Source organism: Myotis davidii, unplaced genomic scaffold (assembly GCF_000327345.1).
Source record: "Myotis davidii unplaced genomic scaffold, ASM32734v1 scaffold73, whole genome shotgun sequence".
Lineage (NCBI taxonomy): Eukaryota > Metazoa > Chordata > Mammalia > Chiroptera > Vespertilionidae > Myotis > Myotis davidii.
Window position 1 is genome coordinate 1,508,747 of NW_006286675.1, and position 27,682 is coordinate 1,536,428.

The window sequence follows — 27,682 nt, forward strand, 5'->3', positions numbered from 1 at the left end:
ATTTTGGGAAAAACAATGACCACACACCAAAAAAAAAAAACCCCCAACACACACACACACACACACACACCCCACACACAAGCCAATTTTCTGAGGCCAAGTAATGGCATGTCGCATGTAACCTGGATGCTCTCTGGTCCCATGAAACGATAGTTCTCAAATCCGAAGGCACCAAGATTGAAGAATGTGCTCTGACTGCCGGACATGAAATTCCCCTTGCTCTAGGCCCTGCGGTTCCTTTGCAGATATTTCACACCCATTTTCAGCCCCTGGTCTCCAGCACAAGGCAGGGGACTGAGCTCTGGGACTCATCTCTGAGGGGCATCTCATTAACGGCATTCCCATGCTACTTTGTATGTCTCCCTGTGGATTATTTCTGCATGTCTGATAATCATCCCCTATTCTGAAACCCTTGTAATGACCCATTTCCTACTTAATAAAGTACCAACTTCTTTCTCGGCCCATGTTGCTCAGTGGTTGAGCATCGACCTATGAACCAGGACATCACGGTTTAAATCCCAGTCAGGTCACATGCTGGGATTGCTCACTCAATCCCCAGTGTGGGGTGCATAGAAGGCAGCCAATCAATGATTCTCTCTAATCATTGATGTTTCTATCTCTCTCCCCCTCTCCCTTCCTCTCTGAAGCCAATAAAAATATTTTTTAAAAAAATAAAGTAGAAACTTCTTAGCCTGTGTGAAAGATACTGGTTGCAAACAATAGAATTGGACTACTATATATCAGTAGCACCCACTCCTGTTGTGGGCATCTCATCAATGTCTCCAGACATTTTAGGGGTAAACATTTTAGGGAGAATGACTGTTGTAAGGATAACTTCACTTCTAGGTGCCCTTTCTTCCATCCTCTGGGAGGCCTTCACCTGGCAATCTCCTACCCATCATGCACGGTTGGCTGAGACGGCATCTCCTCCTGAAAGTCCTCCCCGGCCTCCCAGAATTGATTGGGTACCCTTCTTCTTCTATCCCCCACTCACCTGGATTGTGTGCCTGTCATACTGTAGGACAAGCACCTGACAATGTCTGCTCCTCACAGACTGAGTCCCTTTTGAGCAGGGCCCGCCTATCATTCTTGTTCCAGGCCTGTGCTTGGAGGGGTGAATGATAACAGGCAGACATCAGATAACTCTTTAGGGAGAAAGAATGGGGGCAGGTAATATTAGCACCACTGTGCTCTGAGGTCAAGGCTATTAACTGACTTGCTTATCCAAGGTCATAAAGTTAGCTAAATTGTTCGCTGCTTTTATTTCCTAAATTTCTCTAAATTCCAAATATTTGTCTCCGTCTCCATGGAAATTAGCCAGGTCAGAGTCATCCTTGCTCACCTGGCCTTCTTATAGTTCTGGCGGTACCCCCTCCAGCCCTACCATCTGATCTTCACATGCCAGTCTGGTGGTCTTCCACAACCCAACCCCTCTGCCCTCACCCCCCCATCTCCGTCATAGCTCTAACCTGACAGGAAAGCCCCGCCCAGCTCTGCACCCCTCTCCACCTCCTCCCGCCACTCCCCACCCCCTCTCAGATTTTCTTTCTGTTCCACATGGAGCGACGCCCTCCACATCAGGGCCTTAGCACATACTCCCAGTTGTAAGGTGACTTCTCTTCCTTCTTTGCCACTTCACAGCATGAGCTGGATCAAGTCCCCCTCCCTCCCACTGTAAGCTGTCCTGCCCCATACCTTCCCTTCACATCACTTACAATTTAGAACTACTTCTGGCATTATGTGATTGATGTACAGCTCTGCAACTCTACCTCTAAAATACAGACTCTACAATGATCCATCTATGTTTCTTTTGCTCACTAGCATTATACCATTACACTGCACAGGGGCCTGGCATAGCAGACACTTAATAAACATTTATGGAAAGAAGGAAGAAAGGAAGGGAGGGAAGGGGAAGGAGAAAAGGAAGAAAGACGGTAGAAAAGGGGAAGGAAGGAGGGGAGGGAAGAGCATACAAAGCCACGATCAGTCGACAATACTAAGTCCACAGAATTACCAGTGGTAGCTTATATGCTGTCACATTCTTAAAGAAAATGCCCCTTGACAAGAATGGCCAGACCTGCTTCCCATATTAAACCATCCACTCATCCAGTAAGCAACTGTTGTTTGGAATCTGCCACACACACACAAAACATCACAAATCAATAGAGGTGTGACCTTTAAAGGAAATGACATTTTGTGGGATGTATTGGCGACCTGGGGACACTGGGCACTTCTGGGGCAGCGTGTACACCTCTAGAGGCACATTTCAGATTTCCTCTCTCCATACCTGCCTGCACCTGGGCTGTGGGTGCACTTTCCCCACGTGGGAATCTAAGGTCAGGCCTCCTTCCTCCTGCAAATAAAGGCCTTTGACCTTTGACCCTTGAACCATGGCACAGACCTTTGGCGGGTCACACTGGTCAGGCAGAGGGCAGGGCAATGGGAAAAGGGGCTCTGGAATCGGACCAGTGGAGGACGAGAGCTAATGGAGAAGAGCAGGGGCAGCAGGGGCGGGAGGTGGGGGCAGTCTCTCTCCCTGTCCTTCACGCTTTCTCTGATCAAAGATGGGAGAGAAGTGAGGCCTGGCTTCTCCCGGCTGTAAGGTAAGTCTGGTTCTCAGCAAAATGGGTGCTTTGGGACAGGCCTGGCATTGGGCAGCTGCGGGTCAGTCACCCTGACGCTGCCTGCTCCTCTGGCCCCTGCACTTCTCCATGGCCTCTCCCCACGCGCCCATTCAGACACCCAACCCTCATTCCCCAAGTGCTCCAGACTGGAAATCCCACCTGTGGGAGTTAATTTTATGTCAACTTGACTGGTCCATGGCACCCAGTTTTAGGTCAAGCACCAGCCTAGGTGGTGTTGTGAAGGGAATGTGTAGATGTAATTAACATTGAAATTGGAAGACTCTTAAGTCAAACAGCTTACACTCCATAATGTGGGTGGGCCTCATCCCATCAGATGAAGGCCAGAAGAGGAAAGACTGGGAGTCCCAGAAGATGAAGGCATTCTACATTCCAGGCTGCCTGTAGATTCAAGTTGCAATACTGGGTCTTCCCTGGGTCTCCAGCCTGTCTGGCTTGCACATTTGGGGCTTAACATCCCCCATAATCGCGAGAGCCAAATCCTTAAAATCTACTTATCAATGTGTCTATCAATACACACACACACACACACACACACACACGCTATTGTTTCTTTATAGAACCCTAATACACCATTCCTCCTCCTTCAAACCACAATACAGAGCTCTGGGTCTGGCCCTCTGGACTTGCTGGGACAACCTGATTTACTATTTCTGGCTGCAGCATTAATAGATATGAACAGAGTATGAGATTACCCCTCTGGAAGAATACTCGTTGTAGCTAAGGCCTACAAGTGTGTTCACAGACTGGTTTTATTCACACACCATCCCAAGTAAGGAGAGCAAGTATTAGTGGGTCCATTTTTTTAAAAATGACGAAAGTAAGGTTCAGAAGGTAAAGTAGTGTGTGAAACTCATGTGCCTGATGAGTTGGCAGCATTAGGACTCAAACCCATGTGTGTGTCCCCGGTTCTGGGCTGTTTCTGGAGCCATATAGGTCAGCTAGAGCCAGGATCCTGGCACTACATGACCTAATGCTGGGGCCTTAAGACATGGATTCTGATAGAGAGGAAAGCTGAAAGATGTGGCAGAAAGAGCTTAGATTTTGGTTGAGTCAGACCTGGGATAAGCATCTCAAATGTGATGCTACCTCCCTGTGACATCTCATCCTTCGTGACCTCAGTTCACTCATCTCTAAAATGAGGGGATTGGACTAACTAGATAATTGATTTTTAGGAGGGGTCTCTCTCTCTTTCTTTCTCTCTCCTTATGTAGCTTCCAAAGTGCCATGACTAGGGAGAAAGGGCCAAGCACTCATAACCTACACCCAGGAAGGCATAAAGGTGTCTAGTGTGTGTGTGTGTTGTTTTTTATCACTTCTCCCTGCTGCCAGGGTCTGTTTTGAGTTTTTCCACCCTTAACACCCGTGTCTGACACATCCTTCCAGCTCATAATGAGCTTTCATTCAAGCCACTGATCAATAGCAGGAACCAGCAGGTCTGTCTCTCCTGCTTGTTTTCTCTATCTTCAATCTGCCAAGACAGATTAGGCTGTTTCCAAGGTCACTCAATATTCAGGGACAGAATGGAAAGATAGCTGGTGGGCTGTTCTTAGAACGAGACTGCCAACTGACAAGATGAGAGCTCAACTGTATGGTCCATGGCAGATTCAATTGACATCAAGGTCAAGAAGGGTATGTTTCCTTACTGAACCTTCCCCTACCTCAGACTTGCTGGCCTGTCCATCAGCTACCAAGTCAGCATCCTCCCTAGTGGAACACCAGCTTACAAACACGGGACCAGTTGCACCATCCAGAGGTGCGATACAACCTCATGAGCCGAGGTGGCCTATGCAATCTGCTTCAACAGTTGGCTGAAGCATTCATCACCAGACTAGGTAAAGTACAGGACCTGGCACAGAGTCCCTTTCCTTGTCAATGCAATTCTGAGATTTTGTTGCAATGGCTGAGGTCTAATTCTTGACAAGTACTTAACTCACCCAGTAGATTCTATTAGAATGCTTGTAGAGAAAGAGTCTGCTCAGCCTCCAACCTCTAAAAACATGCAGAGGTTTCCTTGTTCAGAGAAACAATACAATAAGCACCGTGTCACCATATTCACTCCATTATTTAGGAGGAACTAGAAAAAATAAAATGTGGAAGAATACAAGTGAAAAAGAGTTTTCAATTTAACCCTGAAAGCATTGGGTCAAAAGCTGTAAAGATGAAACCCAAGTAACAATACATGAAAATGGAGAGGAATCTGTCTCAACTCTTATTATTATGGGTTGAATTACATTCCCTCCAAATTTATATACTCATGTCCTAACCCTCAGAACCTCAAAATTATATTGGAGTTTAAACTGTACCTTTAAAGAGCTAAATAAACTAAAATGAGGTCATTGGGGTGAGCTCTAATCAATGTGACTGGTGAGCTTATAAGAAGAGAAAACTTGGACATAGTCATATTCAGAGGAAGGATGATCTGAAGAAATACAGAGAAGGGGGCCATCTACCAGCCAAGGAGAGGGGTGTGGAACAGAGCTTTCCCTCAAGGCCCTTAGAGAGAACTAACCCTTCTGACACCTTGATCTCAGATCTAGCTTTCAGGGCTATGAGGAAAATTATTTCTGTTGTGTAAGCCATGCAATCAGTGGTACTTTGTTCCAGCAGCACTAGCAAACTCATTACACTCTCTCTAGAGACACTGCAATATTTGATAAGTAACTGAAGTACATTCAGATGTAGTTTTCCCTTTCTGAAAAGGCTTACAATGTCAATAAAAAGGTCAGTGTTTTAAAGCAGTGCTTTCTAGAGGAAAAATAAATGTAAAAACAATATCTATACTAATAAAAGGGTAATATGCTAATCACACCAGGTTGACTGGACATCTTCCGGTCATCCTGCCTTCCTTCCGGACAAAGCCACTGTGGCAGTGGCTGAGGCAGAGGTAGTTAGGGGCGATCAGGCCAGCAGGGGAGGGCAGTCAGGGGTGATCAGGTCAGCAGGGGAGGGAAGTTAGGGGTGATCAGGCAGGCAGGCAGGTGAGTGGTTAGGAGCCAGCGGTCCCAGATCGCGAGAGGGTGCACAAATTTCGTGCACTGAACCTCTAGTGTATATATAAGAGAGAATAAGAGAAGAGAAAAAGCAAGAGAGAAAGAGACACTTTCTCCAAATCCCTTATTTTTTATGGTACTTTAAAGCTGCCAGACTCAGCTCTGTGAACCACAGTACCTCTGTCAGATGTAGTGCTGGGTGTTGTTCAGTGATTCAAGTATTCATTCTACAAATTAGTTATTGAATGTCCCCTATGTTCCACACATTGTTCTAAGAACTGAGGGTAAAGCTGTGGATAAAATCACTGCTCTCACTGCGTTCACCATGTAGTAGGGGAAACAGGTGATAGACAAGTAAGTATATAAATAATATGTTAGGCAGTGATATAAGCTATGGAGCTAAATAAATCAGGGAAAAGGAATAAAGAACTGAGACTTGACATTTTAGACAGCATGAACAGGCCATGCTGATTATTGACCCAATGTCTTTCTGCTCTTCATAGCAGGGAGTTGGAAGCTTAAAAACTACATTTCCCAGATTCTCTTGTAGCCAGGAGTGGCTAAGTTCAGCCAATGCTCCATTTGCCAATGAGAAACACTGATAGGAGACAGGAAGACAGGAAGAAGGGGGAGGAGGGGGAGGAGGAGGAGGAGGAGGAGAAGAAGAAGTTTAGCTTTGGCCAAAGTCCTCCAGTTCAGCTCCATGGGCAAAGGCAGCTGAAGAGGAGGAGGAGGAGGAGGAGAAAGCCATAGTCTTTTCGTTTCTGGTGGTGCTTTAAGCAACTGCACCTACCAAGGCCTGAGTAGGGGAATATTCAGTTCCATATCAGACAGAGTGATACTAATAGCAGCTAATGGCTCTGACAGTGGTGACATCAGGAGAAGGTCTCTTCTAGCTCCTGAGCACCAGTGGAAGGAAGAGTCTGCCCTTCCTACGAGGCCATGGTGGTGGTGAGTCTGGCAGCAGTCATCTCTGTGGCACAGTGAGCATGGGCTCTGGGTTATACTATTTCCCCTTTACTCCTCCAGCCATCCTGCTGTCACTAAGCTTGGTTTAAGCCACCTATACCTTCTGCAATACCAACCCTTTAAATCTCCCCTATTAAATTCTCTGTTTGAAATACCTACAGTTGTTCCCATGTTTCCAATTACCAGACATTGACCAGTACAAAAGGTCTCTCTAAGAAAGTGATATTTGAGTACAGACTTGAAGAAAATGGGAATGCCCTTTGTGAGTAACTGGGGAAATACAGATCCTGAGGCCACTGAGATGAGACTATTTCCCTAAAAAGTTTCCGGCTTCCCTACTGAATATGTAGGAAGGGAGAGAATGACAATGTAAGGTGGGAATTATCATAACTCTAAAGGGATATTAGAGTCCAACATGAAGAAACTGTGGGAACTAGGATTTAAAACAGAGGCTGACTGACTATGGCCCACAGGCCAAATCCAGGCAACCATCTTTTTTTACAAATAAAGTTTTATTGGCACACAGCCCATAACCCAATAACTTACATATTGCATATGGTGGCATTTGTACTTCAATGGTAGAGTTGAGTAGTTAAAGAGAACTTATAGCCCTTAGGCCTAACATATTCACTCGTTGGCCTTTTATAGAAAAAGTTTACCAATCTTGATTTAAGGAGTAGTCATCTCACTGATGAAGTAAAAGTGATTTCAGATACAAAAGTAACTATCCATGGCAAGTAAAAAAAAAAAAATTGTAGCTTTGACCTACATAATGTGGAGTCTTGATACAAAGTGAGTAGAAGGATGATGAAATAGAAACCTGCAACCATTATATTACATACCTTGTCACCTCAAAAAATCTGAATATTGTCAGGAAAGTATCAACAAGCACCAGGAAGTGATTGAGGCAATGAAGGGAGGCACTCATATGAAGTTCCATGCAGGAAAAATTTTGACTATTATCATGCCTCAGTGGCATGATTTCTTGAGCAAGACAACACCTGGTTAAAGTGATCAGAACAAAGCAAAAGCCTGTGTCCAGGAAGTGGTGGGAATCCAGGGATACTGGGTAAGAGAAAACTTCACAGTTTTTGAAAACCAATTCTAATCCTAAACCCTGGGACAGGAGGGGAGAGAAATGCATCTTCAATACCAATCATATCTTTCCCCAAATGAGCACCCTCCTCCACTTCATCTTTCCTTCTTTTTGCCTGGGTTACACCCCACTCTGAGCATTGAGGTAGAACAGTAAAAACTCATCTTTGAATATGGAAATTTAGCTTGTTTTCTTAAAATGTACAGAACCAGAAATTAACATTTGCATTTCAGTCTTCAGATTTCCAGGACCTTGATGAGCCAAGAGGCAGTTAACACAAGCATTCCAGGGTAAACTCAGTTTTCTATTGGCAAATAAATCTTTTTATATTAAGGTGAAACAATAATAATCATTTTAAACAATCATGTAGAGTGTGATTACAAAATAGCTCATTTGGAAAGAACATTATCAGCTTATGAGATCCTCAGAGATTCTAAGATGGAAGGTGCTATGGATAAAACCTACTGTTATGGGCTTTGTTATTTCCGCAGCACATGGAAGCAAAATTCACATTTTAATACCTTAATGAGAAAACAATGCAAATTCTGATTAAGTAAAAAGTGAGAGCACTTGTTAAAGACAAACACTACGTCTCTTATATCCTTACTGACATTGAGGGGAAATTGCAGGAGAGGTTTCCAAACTCTCAGAGCTCCTCAGGTACCATTCAGCTCTGTGCACTCACATTCTGAGCACGCTCTCTTCAGCGTCTGGGTAATAGCAAAGTTTTTTCTAGCAAATGCAAACAATTACACTTTGCAATATTCCACTCAGTTGCTGTTTACCCAAGGTTTCCAGAAAAGAAAATTCTGTCTGGCCTAGTCTAAGTCATGCTGAGCTCACCTCAATGGTGAGTTTTCCAGAACAGTAGTAACCTCCCTGACTTGGACTTTTTGGTAAAATGTCAATACTGAGTTACTCAACCATCAAAGGGGCAGAAACCTTGAGTATTGTTGCCAAGGTTTGGTTGTGTGTCTTCCGAGTTCTAGAGTGACTCCTAAAATAAGAAACAACTAGCATTCATTCACTCAACATACAGTAACTGAGTCCCTTTCTTGTACCAGATGCTAATCTAGGTGCTGAAGATACAGTTAGGAAGATAATAGTTAGAATTCTTCCTTCATGGAACTTCATACTCAACACAGATTGGAAAGACAATGCATTATATCAATAGTTTTATGAAAAGATGAACCTAAAAGTGTTTCATCCTGGATATGGCAGCCATCCTCATTAATCTTATTTACACAAGGACAAATATTATTTACTCTTCTTTCATAACACAATTATAGGTAGATTTGAGCAAAGCCATGATCCAAATTATGAATTCTTGACACCTGAACCAGTGCAACTGAATCCTAATTGTACTGGTAAAGACAGTAACTACTTTCTGAACTATTCATGAACACTTTCTCGCTCCTGCAGGTTTTTTCTTACTGCCACGCACATCAGGCCTGCTTCTCCACAAAGCAGAAATTGTGGGTGCTTGGAGAATATGTTCTTATTTTAATTGGCCTTTTACATGTTCATGTTCTTACCTCAATTCCCTCATTAACCCACTACAATCTGGCTTCCGCTTCTGTCACGCCAGTTGACTATTGCCAAGTTTATTAACGAAGTCCCTGTTGCCAAACCCAAAGTCAAGTGCCGTTCCTGCCTATTGGTCTCCGTGGCTTTCCCTGGAGGTGAGCACTCTCTCCTACCCTTGTCTTCCATGGTGCCGCATGTTTGTGGTTTTCCTGTTACTTTCTTGGCCTCCTTTGTCCACTAATTCTCCTTTAAATGCTGCTACTCCCCCAAGGAGGTGTCTACGACCTTTTCTCTTGGCTTCGTACTCTTCTTACTAGCTTTTATAACCATCTTTGTGCCAATGACTCACGAATGTATGTGTCCAGCTCATGCCTCTCCCCTAAACTAAAGTACAACATGCTCAACTGTCTACTTCACATTTCCCCTGGAATTTACCACAGCACCTCAAAGTCAACATATCTAAAGCTAAACTCTTGCTCTAATTCCCTAACCCTGTTTTCTCCAAAGTCCTCTGTCTCCATGAAAAGCAGCACCAGTTGTTATAAACCGTTCTCCCTTACCCACCACATCCCAGTCAATGTCAAGAGCTATTGATTCTACTTCCTAGATATTTCTAGGACCTACCCAAACCTACCACAACTAGAGGCCAAGCTAACATTTCTTTTCTCTTGACCACTGCAAGAGCTATCTCCCATGTTTACCCCTTTCCAGCCCATTCTCCATATTGCAGCCAGAGTGATCTCTTCAAATCTGATAATGTTGTTCCCCTGCTTCAAATCCTTCAGCTACTCTCAACAGCTCTTAGAATAAAATCCAAAATCCTTAACCTAGTCATGCCTGATCAGGCACCTGCCAATTATCCTTAGCTGTTCAATCAAACTGATCTTTCATTTCCTCAAGTAAGCTCTACAGTATCCTACCTCAGGACCTTTGCACATCCTCTTTTTAGTGCCTAGATTGTTCTTCACGCTCCTTTGAGATTTAAACTTAAATGTCATTTGATTCCAAGACTATGCCACGCACCCCTTTTTATCCAAGCATAGAACTCACTGCACATCTCCATTTCTAGCACATTTGTAATCAAATGGCTGATGTATTTCTCCCATGCAGGAATGTCAGCTCCATGAGAGCACAAAATAACTTAAGTACATTTGAAAGAATGAACGAGTAGGTGAATTAGTAACTAAAAGAGGTTTGAGAATTTCCTACAATCTGGAGCGTGGCATCCAATGACTTACAACCCAGATACCGCATGCCTAGTGATTAGTGAAAGCCTTCATGCATTATCTAGTGTTTACATGGAGGGGAGAAAAAGGTTGCTTTCTCATCACAAGCAAGTAAGCAACATGCGAAAATGCATGTTAATTAATTCATGCTCATAGTTAATTAGTTAATCAGTTGTGTGTTCTCCCAGCCTTCTTTTTCTCTATCTTCTCTTCATAATACAAGCAGTCAAGAACTCAGGGAGAAAAACAGCATTCTGTGGTGCCAGGTCTGGTCCTAGCTGGCTCAAAGCAGTGTCCAGCTATCCCTTCTCAGAGGACTGTTACATCCTTTCCATATATCTCACTCCCTCCCCCATACAAGTGTGGACTGAAAATATTTTAAAAGCCAGTGGTTGGCACTCGCTGGATTCCATTCTGTTTCACCTTCTTTGACCTTCTGCTATGTCTGTTTTTACTCTTTTCAGATTTCCAACTTCTAATCTTCCCCCCACTACCATCCACCTCTGGCTATGTTCTCTTATATCAGATACACTACTCTAGTGTGTTAGGTAGTTTCTACTGTGTATCAGATCAGTTCAAATTTAGTGGCTTAAAACAACCACCATTTGTTATCTCTCAAGTGTGTGAAGGTTGGCCAGGGGGAGCTGGTTCATCCTGGGTTTGGCCAGAGGAGGCTGTGTTCCACGTGTCTCTCACCCTCCTCCTGAGACCAGTGGGCTCACCTGACCATATCGCTCTCAAATCACTGATCAAGATGCAGGAAGTGAAAGTCCCAACACACAAGTCCAAACTGAGCTTCTGTTTGTGTCATATCTGCTATCAGTCCATTGGCTACAGCCAGTCATGTGTCCAGGCCCAAAGTCAAGGAGTAGGACTGTCACCCCTCCCTTGAAAAACTGCTGAGGCTAAGGATGCCATCTACTCTCCCAGGCTGATCTGACATCCATTGGAACACAATCTTAGTACTCCATACAAAGCACCGATGAGACAGGCACTCCAGCATCCCCTACCTCTTTACTCTCTTGTCCCTTTATTTTTTTTTAAATATATTTTATTGATTTTTTACAGAGAGGAAGGGAGAGAGATAGAGAGTTAGAAACATCGGTGAGAGAGAAACATCGATCAGCTGCCTCCTGCACATCTCCCACTGGGAATGTGCCTGCAACCCAGGTACATGCCCTTGACCGGAATCGAACCTGGGACCTTCCAGTTCCCAGGCCGACACTCTATCCACTGAGCCAAACCGGTCTCGGCATACTCTCTTATCCCTTTAACTAGCTCTCCTTCCTGGCTGGTCTCATTGTGAGGTAAGCATGGTTCATGGTGATCACTTGATAATGAAGACTGAAAAAATGGTCAGTGGTTGAATGTTCTACTTTAAATCTTTTCTGAGGTGAGTTGCTATCTCTAGGCAGAGAGAAATTTATTTTGAAGGCAAACAAATGCTAGCTATTTTGGTATTATCTGTGCCCTTATTATACAAAATGTAATCCATACACCAGCAACTTGCTGGAAATGCAGAAGCTCAGACTCTGCCCTAGACCTCCTGAACCAAAGCCTACCTTTTAACAAAATCCCCATGTGACTTGCACGTATGTTAAAGTTTGAGAAACACTGAACCATGTCTTGACTCCTTCCAATTCAGGAAAAGAACGAGAGGTAACTTTGAAAAGGATGATTCCTGAAATTGGAGCTGGCCAGTTCTCACTCTTTATAGGAATAGAAATGGACAGCACAGAGCGATGCTGCTACTGCCAATAGATTATTAGACTCAAAGCTTTGGTTTTCAAAATCTCCCAGGGGGATGTGGACAATGCATCCTTCAATGAACAGTCTATTTCTTTTGAAATCATTAAATTTCAAACAAATTACAAGAAAGGTCAGGCTGAAAATTAAAGCTATAATTTTATTGGGTGAGTCCTCTCGGGCGGACAAAGCTGTTTTTCCTCACTGCTTTACTTTTATTGAATTTCTGGGTCATTTGAAAGGGGGGGAAAAAAGATATGCCCAAAGTGAATGATGGGCATATACAGTGTTTGAGTCAAAGAAAAAGTATAAAAGATTATCATTAATTGTGAAATATTAGTTTATGATGAATGACAAATATAACTCAGGAACCATGTAGAAAAGAAAAGCAACCAAGCAATTTTCTTATGTAGGAATAATACGCATAGAAAATATAAAAAAGAACGTGAATTTTCAAATATAATATACATATGAGGAATGTAGGGGGAAATATGTACTTGTAATATGGACAAGAGCAATATATCTCCATCTCCATCTATATCTCCATCTACATATCTATCTATATATCTATATCCAAATCTATATCTATATCTATATCTATATCCAAATCTATATTGGTATCTATATCTATATCTGCAAAAGCCTCCTGTGTCCTTTTGTAATTCCTCCCTTCCTCCATCCCTTTCCCCAGGCAACCATTTAGCTGCTTTCTGTTATTATAAGATAGCTTGCATTTTTTACAATTTTATATACATGAAACCATACATTATGTATTCTTTCCTTTGCTCTGGCCTCTTTCACTCAGCATAATGATTTGAGATGTTTCCTTACTGGATCAGTACTGGATTCCTCTTTATTGCTTAGGAGTTTTCCATTGTATGACTAAAGCATTGTATGACTAAACCTATTAATGAGACTTGGGTCATTTCTATTTGGGTGATTAGAAACAAAGTTGCCATGGAAATGTGGGTAGAAGTCTTTATGTGGACATATGTTTTTCTTTTTCTTGGGTACAGTAGGAGTAGAATGGCTGGGACATAGGGTAGGTGTGTGTCTAACTCTTTAAAAAGCACTGTCTAACATTGGCAGAAGTGGTCATATCGTTTCACATGCATATCGGCAGTGGTCATATCATTTCACATGTACACCAGCAGTGTATGAGAGTTCTGGTCCCACCACCTCCCCATCAACACTTGATATGGTCCTTCTTTTTCATGTCATCCATAAATGGGTGTGTAGGGTTATTTCACATGGTTGTCATTTGCACTTCTCTAATGAATAATTACTCTGGCCATGTTTTCATGTTCTGATTGCCCATTGGTACATCTTATTTTTGAAGTGTCTATTCAAATATTAGCCCATATTTACTGAGTTATTTTGCTTCTTATTATGAAGTTGTACAAATTCTTTATATTATCTGGGTATAAGTCCTTTATCTGATATAGTTTTTAAGAAAATTTTAAAGGTTCTTTCTTACTATCACAATTTAGTATTCCATGGTTTGGATGTATTCCTGAGGATTTGGATACTTGTAATTATGGAATCGAATGCTACAATAAGTATTTTACTTTTCACTCAATTATTTGTAATTCATGCAGATGAAATCCATTCAAGAGTGCATACATGCAATGTAAAGAATTCCAAAGCTTATTTATTTTGTTTTTCTAGGACTACAGAAGGTTAAAACATGCACATTGGCTTTATATTAAGAGCAACTATTCTGTCCATGGCCCAGCAGCTGTGGAAGAAATGGAACCTACTTGGAAAAAAAAGAAGGAAAGTAAAAATGTCCTAGAGAAAGGAATCTTGTACCTTAGGGGCCCAACAAGCACATGCCCTAAAAGGCCTCAACATGCTAAAAAGCCTGAGTTAAAGGGGACATGAGGTGGTTTCTAAGAGATCACAGACATGACACTAGACAATAAAGCCAGGTCTCACTTAGAGACCAAACACATAGGTTTGGTTACTGGTCAGTGAGGCCAAGGGATCTAAAAAGACCGCAGAAATGGTCAGATAAGGTCAGTATCTCTGGGTTCGCAGCCAAGACCGGGTCCCTCAGGGCACCAGGAACTCTGACGCTTCCTTAGGTGTTGGGAATGTGTCAGGCATTGTTCTTGAGCTTGAGAACAAAGAAGGGGGAAAGACAGGATTCCTGCCTTCAAGCGGGTCACACTCTAAGGAAGGCAGGTAACTTTAAAAAAAGACAGGGAAGCCTACAGAGAGAATCCAAGAGCAACTCAGAGCAGCACGGCCCATCAAACGGAACAAGAACGAGGCACCGGAGCCCAGCACAACTGACAGTGTGGCACAAAGTGTGATGAGTGATGGCTTTTCTGGCATCCCAGCGCAGACAGCTTCCCCACGGGAAAGACTCGGGGTAACAGATTCAGAAACCAACAAGATAATTGCCACATCGATGGTATCTATTAAGGAGCAGAAAGCCTCATACTTTGGAAGATTAACTTAGACCACAGAGAGACATACCCCAAACTGTTTTCCTGTGATCAGCCTGTTTCTGGACCTAGCTGGCCGGCAGCACATGAAGGCTGGCAAACCAAGAACAGAATCTAAGAAATGAATGACTCCAAAGAGCCATTACCTCTCACTACCTCCCTTAGCTAAGACCAGGCCTGTCTCCGAGGTGGTTGTGTTATAATTGCTATAATCGTATGTCCACGTTCATTGTTTCTATGGGATATTATTTAGACTCTTCTTACACTGATTCCCATAAAAGAACCACAAAGAACAGGAAGGAAATCCAACCATCTGTGACAACATGGATGAACCTGGAGGACAGTATGCGAAGTGAAATAGCATGACACAGAAAGACAAGCACTGTATGATCTCACTTACTAACACATGTGGAATCTAATAAAGGCAAACTCAGAGTGTAGAATGCCGGGGCCTTGGGAGGGAGGGAAACGGGGGGGATGTGGCTGAAAGGGTACAAACTTTCCGCAGTCAGAGAGTGAGTGCCAGGGATGGAATGTACAGCATTCTGATTATAGTTAGCAACGCTGTATTGTGTACTTAAAATTTGCTAACAGAGTAGATCTTAAGTGTTCTCCCCACACACAAAAAAAGAAGAAAGTAACTCTGGGAGGCGAGGGGTATGTTACTTAACTTGGCTGTGCTAATCATTGCACAATGCGCATGTATATCAGAACAGCATGCTATACACCTTAGAAATAAAATCACATTTACAACTGAAAAAATAAATAAATAAACTTTAAAATAAAAATAAGGTTTAAAATATCATATTTCAGACAATGGCTGAGAGGCTGTGCAGCAAGGGGTAACTCAAAACCTCAACTCAGAACTGTCCCAGTGATGGTCCGCTGCCTCTGGGATGAAGGCAGCTTGATCCACTGATTAGGCCCAGAACATCAGGACTCCCCACACACAACTGTCCCCCAGAGGTCTCACCACCAAGCTTCCCATGCCCAGCCTGTTTCCTCCTGTCACTTCATTCAAAATCTCACCTGTGTTTGCATCTCGTTGGCTGAGCTAGTCACATGGCTGAGCCCAGTAGCAAGGGAGTCTGGGAAACTTAGTGTTCTACTCCCACCTTACATAGGGAAAATTCATATTGTAGAAAAGTCTTCAGACAAAAGACTTTCCAGAAGATTCTGTGTGGCCCCAAATCATAACCAATGTTCACACTGTGCATGGGCACAAATATCCAACCCAGCCCCCAGTTGCCACCCTGGGGTGTGAGTGGGAAAAGAGGGAATGGAATACCCATGACACAGGTGTGACAACACATTTAGTTTTATTAAACATCATACTCCTTCCCACCCAGTCAAATAGTTCTCACTAATGTTCATTTCTTCTATCTCTTAACAGAGGTTCAAGTCAAGCTTCCGCCTCAGGTGCTGCCATGGAATGATGGGTAAAACTGAGTCTTGGAGCTATTGTTGCTAGAGAACAAGCCTACTCTCATTTTAAAGAGCTTTTGTCTGCTCCACACACAATAATGGTTATCTAACAATTGCTATCGTATTTGGCATATACATTGAGACTTGTAAGAAAAAAAATTATTCTTTACTTCTACGAGAGCAAAGCCAAGAGTCTGAACCATGATGAAAACACTGGAGGCCACCGAGAGTAGGGATGTTCCAAAGACTAACAAAGGCTATTTTTCGATCATCGCAGACTGAAAAGAAGGTCATGTTGGCAAGATAAGGAGACTCTCTGAAAAGAGGGAATCAAAGCAACCAATTAAAATGAATCTATACGATTGAGATCACAGAGGTGGGCAATAAAAATTAATGATTATAAACCAGAAGATAAGGGTTAAATTGTCAGGTAAATGGATATCTGTAATATCAGATATCTTCTGATATTATAATGAAGTCAGTCTAAAAATGTTCAAGTAGGCATCTGTCTACCTTTACAAAAAATGTAGTACATTCGAAAAAGAATACACACATACATACCACACACACACAGGAGCAATGAACTTCTGTGTTTGTGGAATCCTCATTAAAAAAATCCATAAGAAAAGTAACTCTATAAGGCAAAGTTAGATGTAACTTTTCAAATAAGTTTTTCTAGGAATAATTCTCAGAAATGTTTCCTTCTTAAGAGCAACCCTTTATTTAAAATGCTTTAATTTTACTTGACTATCTCAATATTTCAAAAAAGATAAGCTTTTAATATCCAGATTTATGTTCTGGGTAGATATCCAAAGACATAATTAATGTGCATTATGAATATAAAATATAATATACAGTATATTCTATTTTGGATGCAATGTTTTATTTTTTATAAAACAATGAGTATATGATTTGACACATGAAAAAGCAACCAAAAATTTATTTCATAATTAAGTTTTTAAGTTCTTATTAAGTGGGGTAATGAATACAATTTCATACTAGTAATAGATTTCTCTTAAGTGAACTTAACATGTGCATAAAAACACTTTGATCAAAATAAGTATCTTAACCTTGACAGCTTTAAAAATATGCCCAGGATTAGCTTCAGAACTGTCAGAAAGCTTAGAAAAGTTAAGCATTCAGTCCACATAGTTTCTTAAAGAGCCACTTCATTAAAAAAAAAGATCCTCTTGCAAACAAATGTGAGGCCATCACCCTGGATGAACTCCTGACCAGTGGGTAGCAGGCAGCCTGCCTCCCCAATCCAGCGCTGCCTTGTTCATTAGCAGCAAGAGGGCCCCATATGCCTAGTGAGCATGACTTTTCAATGCATCCTCTTGAAGGAATGAGGCTTTACATTCTCCAAGCTTTCCAAAAAAAAAAAAAACTTTTCAAAGAAACTTTATATATTACACACGGCCACCTTTTTCCTGCCTCTGTGGACCTGCAGGACCCATATAAGCTGCTTTCATTATGCAATGAATGTTTTCCAAGCTCAAGCTGCACCTGCAGAGACAGAGATGAATGAGAAAGGGTGGAAGCTCACCAAGGAGGCGATTGATTTCCCTGATACAGCTGCTAATCACGTTGATGACATTAAGCCTGGACAGAGAAGAATTACACTCTCAGCCAGGTGGTGACAGTGCCCTTTACTTGCAAGTTCCTGGGTGTCGAGAGCTGGTCCTGGACAACATGGTGAAGTTAGAAAAGTTCCCCGACTTGGCACACTCTCTTCCCCACCTCCCAGCGCCTGGGAGCTCACTGTTCCTTGCAGGGAGAACATCCCTGCACTCCCCTCAGCTGCTCTGAGACTCGGGTTCCATATCTTTAAAGTGGGGATAACAATATTACATTTTTTGTGTTTGATAAATGAGCTAATGTAGTGGCTAGAGCTAGCCCCATGTGCTAGGCTAGTGGGAGGTGTTGTTCATTTATATCAACATAGGGACTAGTAATATCAACCCTGTAGTACTGATCATTTCTGGCTACTGTCCTGAGCGAAACTGATAAGCCTAGCCCACATGACTCATTTAGAGCATCATCTTCTACTCTCACTAGCTCCGGAGCCTGGCATAGCTGAGTTAGAACAGTGACTCTACACACTTTTGGAAGTGCTATTTAGTTGTTACTATGCACCAGGCACTACGATAAGGATTTAACACACAAACCTCGTTTAACCTCTGCGACAATCTGAGGAGGGAGGTGCTAGCATCCAGTGTGGTGGAGAGGGCAGGGAAGGAGTAGGAGAACTTCCTAGTGCTCCTCACACACCATGTAGACAGCCATCGACCCCATCGACATGGACTGTCTTAGAAAGCAGACGTCTCCCACATGTGATCAGCATCATTAAGGACAAGAAGCACAGTGTGTGGTCACGTGTGCACAGCCTGAAAATGGACATGCAGTTCTATTCACGTCCGACCTCCATCCTCTTCTGTCATCTTGAACACTGACTTTTGTTTTACTTAGACTAAGTTTCCTCACCTGGGAAGCAAAGGCCAGATGTCTATAGTTTTTTCAATCTTTAACACTGTACGTAGGCAGTTACTTACAACAGTCTCACTCTGTTGCAAAACACAGGGACCCATCTGAGCTAGCTCACGAGGCAGCAGTTTGTCACAGGATGCCTGAAGCTAGAATCAGAAAGTGGTCCAGCCCCAAGGCGGCTCTAAGGCCAACGTCAAATCATGGGAGTCTCTGCTTTCCTTGAGCTTCGCCTCTATTGTTCCCTTTACTCTCTGCACCAGGGCTCTCTGTGCTAATGTTTCTCTGCTGCTTTGTTCATGACCCTAATAATATCAGTTTGCACACCAGCTTGCACAGTTTCTTCCTCATAGCATTCTATGGCCTTTTTGCCCCCACCATTAGCTAGGTAAGTTTCCTGGTTTTCCAGTTTCCTGGGGAATTATCTGATTGGTCCGAGCAAACATTTAAAGCCAGGCCACATGGGCATCGGTCACTGTTCAACCTGTGGGCTGACTGCTTCCCGGATGCTTTCAGCTGGGATCAGAGCCACTTAGTACAAACAGTGGAGCAGTTTTCTTGGGAGAAGAAATGTTCAGGGCGGGCACCAGAATGCCTCTAGCACAGCTACTAAACCATATCAGAGTCTCAATGAAAAGATCCGCTTTTACCACGGAATGGTAGCTACACATACAGTAGCTACACATACTGCTGTGGCTAGAACACACACATGCACACACACACACATACACAGCTGACTCACTCACACACTCATGCACGTGCGCATGAAGAAGCACCCACTCTGTATCTGTACAGATGTGAATGTAAAACAGTCCTTTTTTCTATACTGCCTTAGAAAGAGGAAGCAATCGCTAACATCCGCCAGCTGGCCTGGCACTGCCAGCGAGCCCTGGATGTTCTCTGCTGAACATCACCAATCCCACAAAGATCAGACTCAGACAGGGCTGCTTTGTGACCGTGATGGGTCAGGACAAAAACGAAACCATAAGCATGTCTGAACGCAGAGAAAACACCAACATTGTCCAAGACGCCACAAAAATAACCAGACATCCCTCTGCCCTGCTCCTTTCTTACAAATTACAGCTTGAGCCTCTGTCTAATCTTCCCTCCTTCAAGATACAATGTATTGAGGCACCAAACCGAATTACCCCTGCATCCTGATAGCATCCAATCACAGCACAGCCCCATCCCTTCAACCCTCCCCAAGCCATAAGGCCCCAGGAGAAAGCTCATCTAACTCTTTTCTAACACTTTCTAACGGAGACACCCCATGGTTCCCCATGAACCCTTCCCCCTCACCACAATGAGTAAGGATCACGACTTGCTCAGCTACAGGTGTGTTCTCGGTGGTCTTTCACTGGAGGGCATTCCATGCTTTACAGCTTATGAAGCAATTTCATTTATGTGACATTCACTCAGTTAACCTCTCAGTATCACTAGTCAATAAGTGAAGCAGCTAAGGCTCAAGGAAAGTTAGCTGAGGTGCACAACTGGTCATCAGCAAAGGCCAAATTTAAACATAGGGCTGACTGATTCTAAAGCCATTGCTCCTTATTCCGGGTGGAAACAACCTCCTCAGTGCAACTGTTTTCCTTGGAAAAGTTATAGAAGCCAAACAGTCTCATGTTTCTCTCCCCCCACCCCTTCCTGCTTTAAAAATCAGGATGAACAACACAACACTGATAATTACTTTTACCCCAAAGTTGTGATCAATTAGAATCTGAGGCTTGGCTGGAAATAAGGGCCATTCCCATATTTTAGGAGAAAATGCCATTGGCATGGGAGACAGCGGCCCTGGATGGTATGCAGCCCCTGAGGACATCTCCATCTCAACACCAGCCAATCTGGACCAAGCTGACCATATACCATCCTTCTCCCTTTCTTGGGAAACTGGTAAAGATCCAGCCTCCATTGCTATTCAAGCAGGTGGACAGGAACACTTAAGTGGAAAAGTCATCCCAATGTGTACTTTCTATGAAGAGTTGCTCCTATAAATGAAGTACTGAATGACAGAGTTAATAAAACATCGAGAAAGACGCATTTTCATTTGAGAACTTAATTGCTACAGCACATTTAACAAGAAGCTCGACATTCTATTTCATAATAAGTGTTTTATTCTCCAATTGCACCTTTGATTTATAAACTGCAGGGTGAGGGCCCATCATTGTCCACAGGGAGCATTTCTCATCCTACATAGCAAGGTTTAATTTACATACATCAAGACTAAAACTAATTTATTTGACCGTACAACTCAAAGTGCCATTAATTCTGTCATTATAACTTTGAAAAATTAACTTTGAAAATAAATTAAGCCATTGCCCTTCTTCACAAATACACATATCCTTTGGGATTTTGTACAGGCCAAAGGCTCAGATTATCACTATGAATGGCAGTTAGAGAAGATTCCAACTTCTGCCCTCCATAATGGTATAAACCAAGATTATAAATAACAATATTTTTCTTGATTCCTTATAAATATCTTTAGGACTTATTTTTCTTAGCAAGGCTAAATGGGGGTTTAAGTTATCCATCTTAAAAGAATTTTACCAAAGGATTTTATATGATAGAAAGCATGCATATACCTTGTTTTAAAAAATATATGTTCTTAAATGTTCCAATTTCACCAATAAATATTATTTAATATCATTGACAAAGATTAGGTTTTGATTTTGTCAATCAAGTCTCAGCCAAGAATAGGTAGCACACTCAAAATCAATACTCTTAGGGGGTTCACTTACCAAGGGATGGATTACAAATGTGTGGTCATAGGACAACCATGGGGGAGGTGGGGCACATGCACTGAGACTATCAGCGGTGAAACCAAGTGGCCCTTAGGACAGAGGGACCAAGGCAAGGAGTGGTTTCTAGATCCTGGAAGGAGGGAGTCCAGTAGTAGAGGCTACCTTTAGAGGAGCAGTGGCTTACTGTGAGATGAGGAATACTCCTGTTCTAAAGAAGCTCACGGGAGAGAGGGCAAGGGAGTGAAGACCCTGGCCTCACTCTTCTCTCTCCTTCCATTTTTTTCTTTTGGGCGGGGAGGGTAGAGGATGCAGAACTACCATTGGCCACAGCCAACTGGGTGGGAAGGGGCATGTGGAAGATGCCAGCTCTGTGCTGAGGACAGAGTTGTCTGCCCTCAAGAAGCATGCAGTCTGTGGACGGAGAATTAGGTAAGATAAAGTACACTATGAATAAACATTATAGAATTTTCGGGGAAGAAAATTTTAAACTCTAATAACATGTCTTTTTTTTTGCCTGTGGAGGAGCCCTTCGCTGTTTGGTAGAAGCACCTTCTTTGCTTTAGCATAGTGGTTCTCCAACATTGGCGTACCTGTGAACCACCAGGAGGGCTTGATAAAATGCAGATTATTGGGCATGACCCCTGCATTTTTGATTCAGTTGTTCTGGGGTGAGATTTGAGAATTTGTATTTTTTTCCCATTGATATATAATTGACGTATATATCTATATAGTTCAGGTGTACTACCTAATGATTTAATATTTGTATGTATTGCAAAATAATCACCACAAGTCTAGTTAACATCCATCACTGCAGTTACAATATTTTTTCTTATAATGAGAATTTTTAAGATCTATTCTCTTAGCAACTATAAAATATACAGCACAATATTATTAACTACTATAGACCCAATGCATGAAATTCATGCAAGGGTCTTGGCCCTCACAGCCCCAGCTTCGTCCGGAAGGACGTCTGGAAGGTCTTTTGGCTGTCTGGTCTAATTAGCATATCACTCTTTTATTATTATAGATAGTCACCATTCTGTGTGTTACATTTCTAACAGGTTCCTGGGTGATGCTAATGCTGCCGGTGTCCAGGAACCAGTTTGAGAACCTATGCTTTATGGAAGTTACCCATCTGTCCTCCCTGTTCCAAACCTCAGTCCCTATGGCTCCCACGAGGCTATCAACTTCTCACCTATCCACTGCTGGTCCATGACACAGGCCTATCCAATCAGCATCGCCCATCACTCTGAGCCCCACCTCAGGGGCTGCTCTGCAGTGGCATTAGTCTGAGTGACCATCCCCCCAATCTCTCCTTTCGTCTCCTTCCCTGGAGACTGGCCCTCACCACATTATTTACTCCGGGGATTTATCTTCAGGAAATGATTCAAAGTCTGTTCCAAGATTTAGCAATAGGATATCCATCACAACATTATTAACCAACAAAATAGCTAGTTATAGTGGGGGGTTGGTTAGATAATGTATGATATGTCTACCCAACGGTATACAACAAAGCCATTAAAAACTTGAATGCAAAAATACATTTCTTGATATAGGTGCTTACAATACATTAAGCTAAAGAAGTAAGTCGCAAAACTATTTGCAAGATACCGTTCCTTCTTAAATATATATGAAGGTTAACACACCATTGTATTAACTATTTCTAGGTAGATGGGATGGTGGTTATATTTTAATTTTTTTGTTTGCCTGTCCTCCTTTAAATGAGCATGGATTGCTTTTGTAATACAAACAAACAACAAAAGAAAATTTCATTTTGAGACACACCCAGAGTTCTCATTTAAGGACTCAAAAAATAAGCAACTATTTTCTTCTGTTTTCTCAGACCTCTGTGGTTCCATAAAATCCAGATGTAATGGTTATAATTAGGTTGTGCTGCATGTGACCTCAAACCCAAATTAAGAGAGGCTTAGAACTGAGGCTTCATTTTCTCCCATAAATTTTATGGGTATTCACAATCCAAGATCAACATAACAGCTTACAAATCCCAAGGCACTCAGGCATCTCCCAGACTTCCACTTCACTGTTGCTGGAATGAGGTCCAAGACAGCTGCTGGGTCCTTGAACGTTATGGCCATTCTAGCCAGTAGCTAGGAGAAGAGTGAAAGAGAAGGAAAAATTCTCCCCCTTCAAGACACTTGCTTGAAGTGTACATACGACTTCTGATTGGATCCTGTCCACTGGCCAAATCTTCCCACTGACCCTAAATAGTAGGTTCTATTAATATCCCCATTGTACAGATGCAGACACTGAAGCACAGAGAGCTGGAGTAATTTGCCCAAAGTCACACAGCTAGTGAGTAGTTTGAATCCTAACTTGAGCCTTCTTGTTTCTCTTCTTAAAGCTCACGAACTTCAGGTTCCTTCTCAGTAAAATGGGGATAGTAACTCACACGTTTACTATGAGGATTAAAAGATAAAAAGCATATGAAGTCCACAGCACAGTCCCTAGTACAAAATAAGGACTCAGCTAATAGGAGTTCTCTTCTTGAGATTTCTTTCTTTTTCCCCCTGCTTTACCTCATTCCTTCGTCTTAAATGACGACTCTTTGTATTCCACTTTGGCCGATCTACAATATGACAACCTGGAAGTCATTATAATATGTTCCTATTTCCTTTATCTCTGGAAAGATTGGGGTCCACCTTAAGTGAACTTTAAAATACCAAAAAAAAAAGAATAAAAAACTCACACACTCAAGATTTTAAGCTAATTAAGGAGCCCACCATTAATATTGGTCGTCAGCAGGGAATTCTTTTTTACCAAAAAAAAAAAAAAAAAGTGTTCTTCACTTATACCCCATCTTATTCCAAAATGGATTTGAGATAGATTCCATAAATGTATATGCCTCAGAAAGATAAATTACATTAACAGGAAGAAAAATAAAACAAGGAATCTGATTTAGAGCCATGAGCAAAGTCAGTAAGCTTCCTGGGGCTGCTCCACTAATTTGGCTGAATTTTTCAGAAGAGAATATTTCAAGGAAGCTGGAGTGAGTCATGAGAGTCACAGTGTCCACGGGGCTGAGCCCGCCAGTGCTCAAGAGAAGCCCTTAACACAGAGGCCAGAGAAAGCGGCCTCCCCTGGGAGACACCAAATACCCTAACAAACACCGTGCCTGGCAGCCCCCAGAACAGCCCGAAGAATCACTTCCTAGTTGCTATGTTTTGTAAAGCCAGGGCTCAAGTTCACATCATCTATTGTAAAGCCAGGGTTCAAGTTCGCATCATCTATTATTTAAGAGGCCCCTTGAGGGCTGAGGAATTAATGCTGGTATTCATGCTGCTGCATTAGTCACATGCAAGGAAAATGTGAAAGCTGGAAAACAGAAAGGTCTTCCCGCCCAGAGGTCCTGCGGCTACTTATCGGATTCCATGGATTCCACGCAGATGTCTGGAGGACGTGGGGGGCTGGGAGCCCCTGAGAGGCCAGGGTCTTGCACTCCACATCCCTGGCATCAACCAGAAGAAAGTCTGGAAACCACAATGGCCTCAGTGCAGTGCAGCAGACTTTGGAGTTATTTGGAGGCCTGAGGACTCAGGTCAGGATTCAAACTACTCATGAGCCCTGTGACTTTCAGCAAATTACTCCAGCTCTCTGTGCTTCAGTGTCTCCATCTGCACAATGGGGATATTAATAGAACCTACTATAGAGGGTCAGTGGGAAGATTAGACTGCTTGATGAAAATAAAGACCGGTGACATTGTGATTTATAATAAATATATTATATATAAGTTTGGTTTTCCCTCATGGTTCTTGGCTCGCATAGTAGGCACTCAATAAATATGTGTTAAATGAACAAAGGAAAAGAACAACGCAGAGAAAAAGGCATAATAACAATATATAGCTCATATTCCTCTAATGAAAATAGCTAACATATGTTAAATATATTTCCTAACCTTAGAAGGCAAAATCTAGGAGGAAAAAATTATGTGCAATAATGAAGCTATACAATGAACATGCTTTGCTTGTTTCTGCAATTTCTAATCACTTTTATTCAAGTGTTTTATAAATATTTTTAAAAGTTAATGAGTTTTCAAATGCTTAAAAATATTAGGGAATTATTTTGAAACATTCAAGTTGTTTCATAATCATTTTCAACAAATTTCAACTAGTCAGCAAGTTTAGAAAATAAACTAGTTTAATATCTAAAAATGTATTGGAAAATGTGCCTTAAGATGTTAGGATTTAAAAATGGGGAAGAACAGTTTGGAAACAGTTGTGAACGCCAACTGTTTTCAAATTGATCATGTTTGAAACTTAAAGTTTTTGTTACCTTTGTGAAGAAGGAGAAAGAACAAATCAAACATCTCAAAAACACTTAAAAAGCAACATTTCCAAATTTGGGGGAAAGCCAATTGAAAAATGTCAAGTACACTCTTTATAACGTTGTACTTAATGGTAAAGACCTGAAAATGCATCTGTCAATAGAAAAACTAGAAATAAATAAGGCATTTCAAAGTGGAATATTTCAAAATAATATCAAACATATTCAGTGAAGGAAGTAAATTGCAGAATCATAGGTAAATCATAATCCCATTTAGATTTTTTCTAGGAAGTTGAATGTGTAAAACATACTCATGCATTTGCATGTCTGGAGCGCTAGTAGCAGTGGTTGCCCCTGCAGTGAGAGACTGAGGGGGCTAAGTGAACATGGGGACTTTACTTATCCCCTTTTGTACTGTATAAAGATTGGTCAAAGTGTGATGAGTTATCTACCGAGCTTTTTTCTGTAAAAAATATAAAAACAATATTTTAATCACCAGAGGATATAAAGTACTAAGATGAATTAAATCTGTTCTCAGCTTTTGAGGGATTTAAAATACAGTAAAATAGGCAGAAATGTTGAGGAATCATTGTTCTACGATATAAGAAGCTCTATGACAAAGTTCAGGAGATGTACAGATAAAGGAACATCTTGATCTGTTAGGAAGCCTTCCCAACAGATAAATGGGCCAGTTCTTGAGGGACACCCAGAGCTGGGTCAAAATATTTCAGGGAGGTTAGCATGAAAGGGCGCTTTGGGGACACAGGTGGCTTTAGCTTGGCTGGGGGATGGGCTCAAGACTCCTCCATGGTTATTCCTAGGAAGGCTGAGTCCAAACCAGGATGAGCTTTGGCATCAACAGGAGGAAAATAAGTTAATACGTCTTTAAAATTTCTTACAGTGCCAGTCTGCTGGAGATGATTACTTTCTGCTTTAGTATATCTGAACACATGTTTATTTCACTCTTTCTTGAAATATATTTCACTTGGTATACAATTCTATGTTTATCGTTTTCTTTTTCTTTCTGGAATAGATTCTTCCTTTGAGCCCCCAGAAGATACCAACCCTGATTAACCTTGGTTTCACATCTCTAACCTTCGGAACTTTGAAGGAATAAGTCTCTGTTATTCGAAGCCACCTAGTGTGTTCATTTGTTTAGGGCTGTAAGAAACTAATACAGGTTTAGATCTTTGCACGTGGGCATCTAATTGTTCCACACCGTTTGTTGAAAAGACTATCTTTTATCCACTGAACTGCATCTGCAACCTGCATAATAATGCAAAACCTAACTCCAAACAGATCATAGACCTAAATGTAAACCCTAAAACTATAAAACTTGCAGAATAAAACGTAGAAGGCTTTTGTGAGCTTCAGTTAAACAGTGTTTATTTTAGGGATGACATCAAAAGCATGTTCTAGGAAAGAATAAAAAGATAAATGTTATCAAAATGAAACATTTCTGATCTTCAAATAAAAAGACACACCACAGACTAGGAGAAAATATTTGCAAATTTTGTGTCAGGTTGCTCAATCCCCAGTAGACGATATGCAGGAGGCAGCAGATCAATGTTTCTCTCTCATTGATGTTTCTCTCTCTCTCTCTATCCCTCTCCTTTCCTTCTCTCTCTCTCTCTCAAATCAATAAAAACACAACATCCCACTAAAAGTTACAACCTTTGCCTTCATTATATCACTTAATACGCTCAGCAACCCTCTGAAGAAAAGGCTCTGATCTCCATTTTACAGGCAAGGAAACAGGCGTAGCAAAGCTAAGGAACCTGCCCAAGCCCATCAGTCAGGTAAGTAAGGCTTGAACCCAGGTTTTCCTGTTGAATGTTCAGGTTGTAACCCCCTAATCATCCCACTGCATCAGGGATCCTCAGCCTCTGTGACTTTGGGGGCCAGGTGATTTCTTGTTGTAGGGCTGTCCTGTGCACCGTAGCATGTTCACCAGTATCCCTGGCCTCTATTCACTAGTTACCACTAGCATCCCACTCCAGCAATGGCCACCAATGATCTCCCCAGATATTGACAAATGCCCTCTGGCCCAGTTGAGATGTAAGATGCTCCCTGAAGTCCATTTCACTCTCATATTCTAC